This window comes from Lutra lutra, chromosome 4, assembly GCF_902655055.1.
Source record: "Lutra lutra chromosome 4, mLutLut1.2, whole genome shotgun sequence".
Classification (NCBI taxonomy): domain Eukaryota; kingdom Metazoa; phylum Chordata; class Mammalia; order Carnivora; family Mustelidae; genus Lutra; species Lutra lutra.
Genome location: NC_062281.1, coordinates 144,475,743 through 144,481,902, shown reverse-complemented (window position 1 = coordinate 144,481,902; position 6,160 = coordinate 144,475,743). Strand labels below are relative to the sequence as shown.

Below are 6,160 nucleotides of genomic sequence, written 5' to 3'. Positions count from 1 at the left end.
ACAGCAACTGCCAGAGGACAAGCTCACGTGTGTGGGACTGGGCACAGCCCGGGGCGGGGAGCCACTGCCATCTGAGGTCTCCATGGGACGCTCTCCAGAAAACCCACAAAAGCACTTCATAAGAGCCAGGATCCCGGGGAGCAAAGTACACTGCAGCTGCTCCAGCCATATAAAACAGTGCCGCTCCCCTAATCCCCTGTGCCTTGGCCTGAATCTGAGGGCTTAGACAAGCCAGCAGCCAGTGAGCAGAAGAAGTGGCTGGGAACCCGTGAAGACACCGACCGGGAATATCACCGCCTCCTCTGTGGGCTTCCCTGCCTAGGTCAGGCACCCACTGGGATGAGAAGCTTTATATTGGACAAGAATTTGAAGTTGTGATGGTTACCCTGGACCAGGCTGGAGTTATGTGATTATTAGGCTAGAGTGGATTTTTTTAATGCCCAAACAAAGGGACTATTTATTATCCAAGCATGCTGGAAAAGCCAAGGGACCTGCCAATATTTTATCTGTGCAGGGAATGAAAGAGAAGGGACGGGAAAGATTTTTTTTTTTCAATTTTTATTAAAATGCAATACACATGCAGCAATTGCCTTTATTGTAAGTATACAGCTTGACAAATGTTCACAAGCTGAACACATCCATGTAGCCAGCACACAGATCAAACTATAACCCCCCAGAAAACCCCTTTGGGCTCCCTCTCAGTACTCCTTCTCCCTCAGATAACGACAATGCTGACTTCTAAGAGCGCAGATGAGCTTTGACCTTTTGTATCTTATATAAACAGAATCATACACTATGAGCACACTATGACTCCTTTGTGTCTTTTTTTGCTTAACATGCTGCTTATGAGATTCACCGATGTTGTCATAGTTTTTTTTTTTATGATTCCATTTATTTATTTGAGATAGAAAGAGAATGAAAGAGTGAACATGATCAGGGGATAGAGCAAGGAGCCTGATGTGGGACTCGATCCCAAGACCCCAGGATCATGACCTGAGCCAAAGGCAGACACTTAACAACAGAGCCACAGATTTTTTTTATTTTCACTGCTGTGTAGAATCCCTTTGTGTGGCAACATCATGTTTTATTTTTCTATACTTCTGCAGATTGGCATTTGAATAGTCTTGTTATATATGTTCTAGTATAGGTCTTTATTTCTGAATATGTATATACATTGCTGGTTTATAGACTGTGCACACATTCAGCTTGAGTAGATATTGCAAAAACGGCTGTATCGATTTTCACTCCCACCCTCAGTGTATGTGAGTTCTGTTGCTTTACCTCCTCACCTGATATTTTCCTACTTTTTCATTTTATTCATTCAGATGGGAACAAGGGTATCTCATGGTGGTTTTAACTTGCTTTCTCTTGAAGACCAATAAAGGCAAACATTTTAAAAAATTTATTAGCCATTTCTCCACCTTTCTTTGTGAGGTGACCAAGTTTTTGCCCTTTTTTGTAAATGGATTATCTCTCCTTTTCTTATTACTTTGTAGGAGTTCATTGCGTACGGTTGATATGAAGTCTTTGTCACACGTGGGTATTGAGACTATCTTCCTTCCATCCGGGTTGCCTTCTTACTGTCTGAAGCTATTTTGATGAACAGGAGTTATTAATTTTAACATAGTCCAATGTATAATGTTGGGTATGGATTCAAGTAAAAAAATATTCTCATGGATATATCACGGATTACCTTTCCTCCATAGTGTTGTATTTGTTAGAAACTAGATTCCACATAGGTATGGGTTTGTTTCTGGATTTTATCCTGTTCTACTGGTCATTTATCTATCTTTGCACCAATATCATACTGTTTTAATTATTTACTACAGTGTTCTAATACATAATGATATCTAGTAATGGAATTATTCTTAAAGAGTTCCTTAGGGAGTGCCTGGGTGGCTCATTCAGGGAAACGTCTGCCTTCTGCCCAGGTCCCAGGTTCTCTGTTCAGCAGGGAGCCTGCTTCTCTCTGCCTGCCACTTCCCCTGTTTGTGCATGCTCTCTCTCTGTCATATAAATAAATAAAATCTTTAAAAAAAAAAAAAAGAATTCCTAGAAGTTCTGATTTCTTGGGGTGCCTGGGTGGTTTAGTCAGTTAAGTCAGTTAAGGGCTTGGCGTCAGCTCAGGTCATGATCCTGGAGTCCCTGGATCAAGCCCCACATGAGGCTCCCTGCTCAGCGGGGACTCTGTTTCTCCCTCTGCCCTTTACCCTGCTCATGCTTTCTCACCCTGGTCATGCTCTCTGGCTCTTGCTCTCTCAAATAAATAAATGAAATCTTAAGAAAAAAAATTCTGAATTCTTTGTATTTTCTTATGAAATTTAAATCATTGGGTGCCTGGGTGGCTCAGTCAATTAAGCATCTGCCTTTGGCTCCGGTCATAATCCCAGAATCCTGGGACTGAGCCCTGTGTCAGGCTCCCAGAATCCTGGGACTGAGCCCTGATCAGCTGGGAGTCTCCTTCTCCCTCTACCCCGAACCCTGCTCATACTCTCTCACTCTCTCTCTCTCTCTCTAAAATACATAAAGAAAATATTTTTTTAAAAAAACAGAAATTTAAATCGTCTTCATAATTTTATGTCAACTACACCTCAATAAAGCTAAAATTAAAACAAAAAATAAGTAAAATCGGTTCATAATTCCTGACCAAAAAAGTGGCTGGAATTTTGATTGAAACTGTTTTGAATTTATATATAAACTTTGGGGAAATTTATATCTTTAAAAAGTTTAGTTTTCTAAATCATAACCATGGTGTATCACTTTATTTAGTTCTTAATTTACTTTGAGTAATGTTTTCTAGCTTTCAGTAGAGGGCTCTTGCACAAATTTTGCTATATATACGCTTACATATGTTGTGTTTTTATTCTACTGTAAGGGTATTGCTTTTTAAACTTTCATTTTTTCCTTTTTTGGTATATTAAAATATAACTTATTCTACATAGACTTTGTGAAGAATAATTTTTTTGAAGAACTTTAGTGTGCTAGGTACTCAATATGATAATTTCATTTATATTGTTGCTTTGATTTCCACCACAACCTTGCAGCTGTATTCCATCTTCATTTGTTAGAAAACACTGAGGTTCAGAATAAGGAAGAAATTTTCCCAAAGTCACACAAAAAGTATTTGAATTGGTTTTGAAGAAAAGATTGATTTTTATATTTGAAGACATGTCATGGAAAAGGCCATTCAAGCATAGAAACTGTCATTAACAAAGCAAAAAAAGGCAGGAAAGTAAAGGAAAGGACAGGGAAGAAGGGAAGGGAAAAAGGAAAAGGAAGGAAAGGTGAGGTGTTCCTTCTCATTAGCATCTGTGGGTTCTGGTACATTGAAAAATAAAGTCAGAAAGGTAAACTGAAGACCAGAGTGTAGGGTTTCCCAAGTAAATATGAAAGGTTTTTCACTTCCACTCTTTAGACTCTAGCCTGGTGGGATCTGGCAAATCTGGAAGGAAAAATTGGCAATGGGATTGAGACTCATCAAGTCTACAGTTTTATCTCTCTAGCCATGTGAAACCCTCAAAATGTCTGTTTTTCTGAACTTAGCAGTCACTTCTCATTGGGCAAAGTCTAGTTTGACACCCTCTTGCTTGCCAAAAACTTGGCAAAAACTCCTAAACAGAAAATATCTGCAGACCCTCAGCTCAGATCTCATGGTTTTCTGTCTTTGGAATCTTAATCCATCTAATCTTCATGGTTTCTACAGTTTTCTGAACCTTGACATAGATGGCTATTGTAGTTTAGCTGGTTTTCCTAGTTGTCCTTGACAGGAGACTTGACCTATCCTGTATTTCTCTCCATTCTACCCACAGGTGGAAGTCAAACTTTGCTCTTCGTGTTTCTATTAAGAGTTTTTGTTTTTTTATTTTTGTTGTCACTGTTGTTTTTAAAAATTACTCTTATATAATTTATGTTCAATAAATATAAAGATCTTAAGTATACAGTTAGGTAAGTTGTTTTGTTATTGTGTTTGCTTCCAACTGTGTTAATCTCTTTTTATGCTTTTAGTAATCTCTTCCAGAGTTAACTACTTCCGTTTGTCGGTGAGGAAATGTGTAAGGAATCTACTTCAAATGTTGACACAGCTATGAGCATGGCCTTTCCTTTCACCTGAACTCAGAATTAAGATTTTTGGCTCTTGTTTTTTAGGTTCCAGTCCCAGTTCCACAGTTTTCACTGTGGAAGTTAGCCACAGTCTTCTGCTTTCTCACAATAGTCTACAACCAAGGTTGCTTCTCCAGGACTCAACACAGGATGGATTTAAATATCTGTTAAATGAAGAACATCCTCTCAAATGAGTTGAAATGCATTTTATTTTTAGACAGCCTATATGACCTGATTTTTTCTTCTTAAAAACAGTTGCTCTACTCCAAATAAATCAAGGTCAAAATAAATAAAGAGCTCAAGATGACTTGAGTCCCATTTGTTTTAGTTCAGGTATTACATGGATGAAGAGCAGTAGCCGATTATGACAACCAGTGATACATCTAAAGTCATAGCCAAATTCGTGAACATTTTTCCATTTCTAAACCACCCTTAAAGAAAATCATATATGGGGTCCCACCATCCTCATGGTAGTCCAGCAGAACAACCATCCCATCTGGATTCATGTTTTCACTAATAAAGAACTCGTAGTTTTTGAAATTAGCAAAGATATGCTTGATTTTTTCTGCAGCATCTGTCATAAAAGGTTTTCTTCTTTCTGGCCTCAGTGCTTCAAGTTTACCTTTGATTGATTTCATGTCATCTTTGATGTACTTCTTGTAGGCTTCTTCTCTGAAGCCAGTTTCCTGTAAGTGATGGTTCATGACAATATCAACACCAGTGATGACTATGCTTTCAGTCCCTTCACTGTTGGGGCCTTTGGTGGAGACATTTCCACCAATAAGTGAGTCATCAATGTTACCCTCTGTCTTACTTCCCCAACTCTGTGCATAACCCATGGGCCATCCCATATCTTGGAGAACATCTCATCACTGTTAATGGTGTTCAGGTAGATGATCATGATGGTAGCTGGAGAGAGACAATGGAGGCCCTAGCTTAGCAGGACTCATGAGCTCTGAGTGAGCACCCTGCGGCCAGAGTGGCACTTGGGGTGAGGGGGAAGCAGGTGGAAAAGATAGTAAGTTTTAATAAATGTATACATTGCATAACCAGCAACCCCAATCATGATATGGAGTGTTTCCATTACATCAGAACATTCTTCATGACCCTTTAGATGTAAACCTACAGAAGGAAACATTGTTCTGATTTCTACCATTATAACTTAGTTTTGCTTTTTCTGATTTTCAGATAAATAGAATTAAACAATATGTTCAATACTGTGTCTGGCCTCTTTTACTCAGCATAATGTTTTTGAGACTCATCCATATTGTTGCATTTTTGAGTTCATTTTTATTTATGAGTAGAGTTCAATATCAGGAATATACCATATTGTGTATCCAATCTCCTATTGATGGACATTTGTTTATGTTGGTTTGTGGTTACTATAACTAAAGTTGCTATGAACATTCATGTACAAGTTTTCTTGCAGACACACAGTCTCATTTCCCTTGGATATATACTTAAGAACAGAATTACTGAGTTGTATAGTGAGTGTATGTTTAACTTAATGAGAAATATATAGAAATATATAGAATATATGGAAGTTTCCTGGGGTGGCCACAACAAAGTGTCACAGAATGGGTGGCTTAAAACAACTGAATTCTATTGTCTCACAGTTCTGGAGGCTAGAAGTCCAAAATCATGATATTAGGAAGGCTATGATCCCTCTAAAGGCTTCAGGAGAGGATCCTTTTTTCTTTTACAGCTACTGATAACCCCAGATGTTCCTTGGCTTCTATCACTCTAATCTCTGCCCCCATCTTTATGTGACTTTCTCTTTGTACCTCTGTCTTCAATTGCCATCTTCTTATAAGAACATTAGTTGTATTGGACTAGGAGTCCATATTGTGATTCACCACATTACCTAATTACATCTGCAACGATCCTATTTCTAAAAAAGGCCACATTCTGAGGTACTGAGTGTTGAAATTGACTGTTCTTTTTTTCTACAATGTTTAATCTTTTAAAATCTACCCAGTACATTTTTCTTTTTTGATATTGTATGTTTCAGCTCTCGAATCTCAAGTTGATTATTTTAGAGTTCCCGTTTCTCTTTTGG

The 6,160-nt window shown here is 38.3% G+C and overlaps 1 pseudogene; it reads right to left on the bottom strand.

Moving 5' to 3' along the window:
* Positions 1-4,463: 4,463 nt before the first annotated feature.
* LOC125098433 (translationally-controlled tumor protein-like) lies at positions 4,464-5,002 on the bottom strand (annotated as a pseudogene).
* Between the last annotated feature and the right edge of the window lie 1,158 nt (positions 5,003-6,160).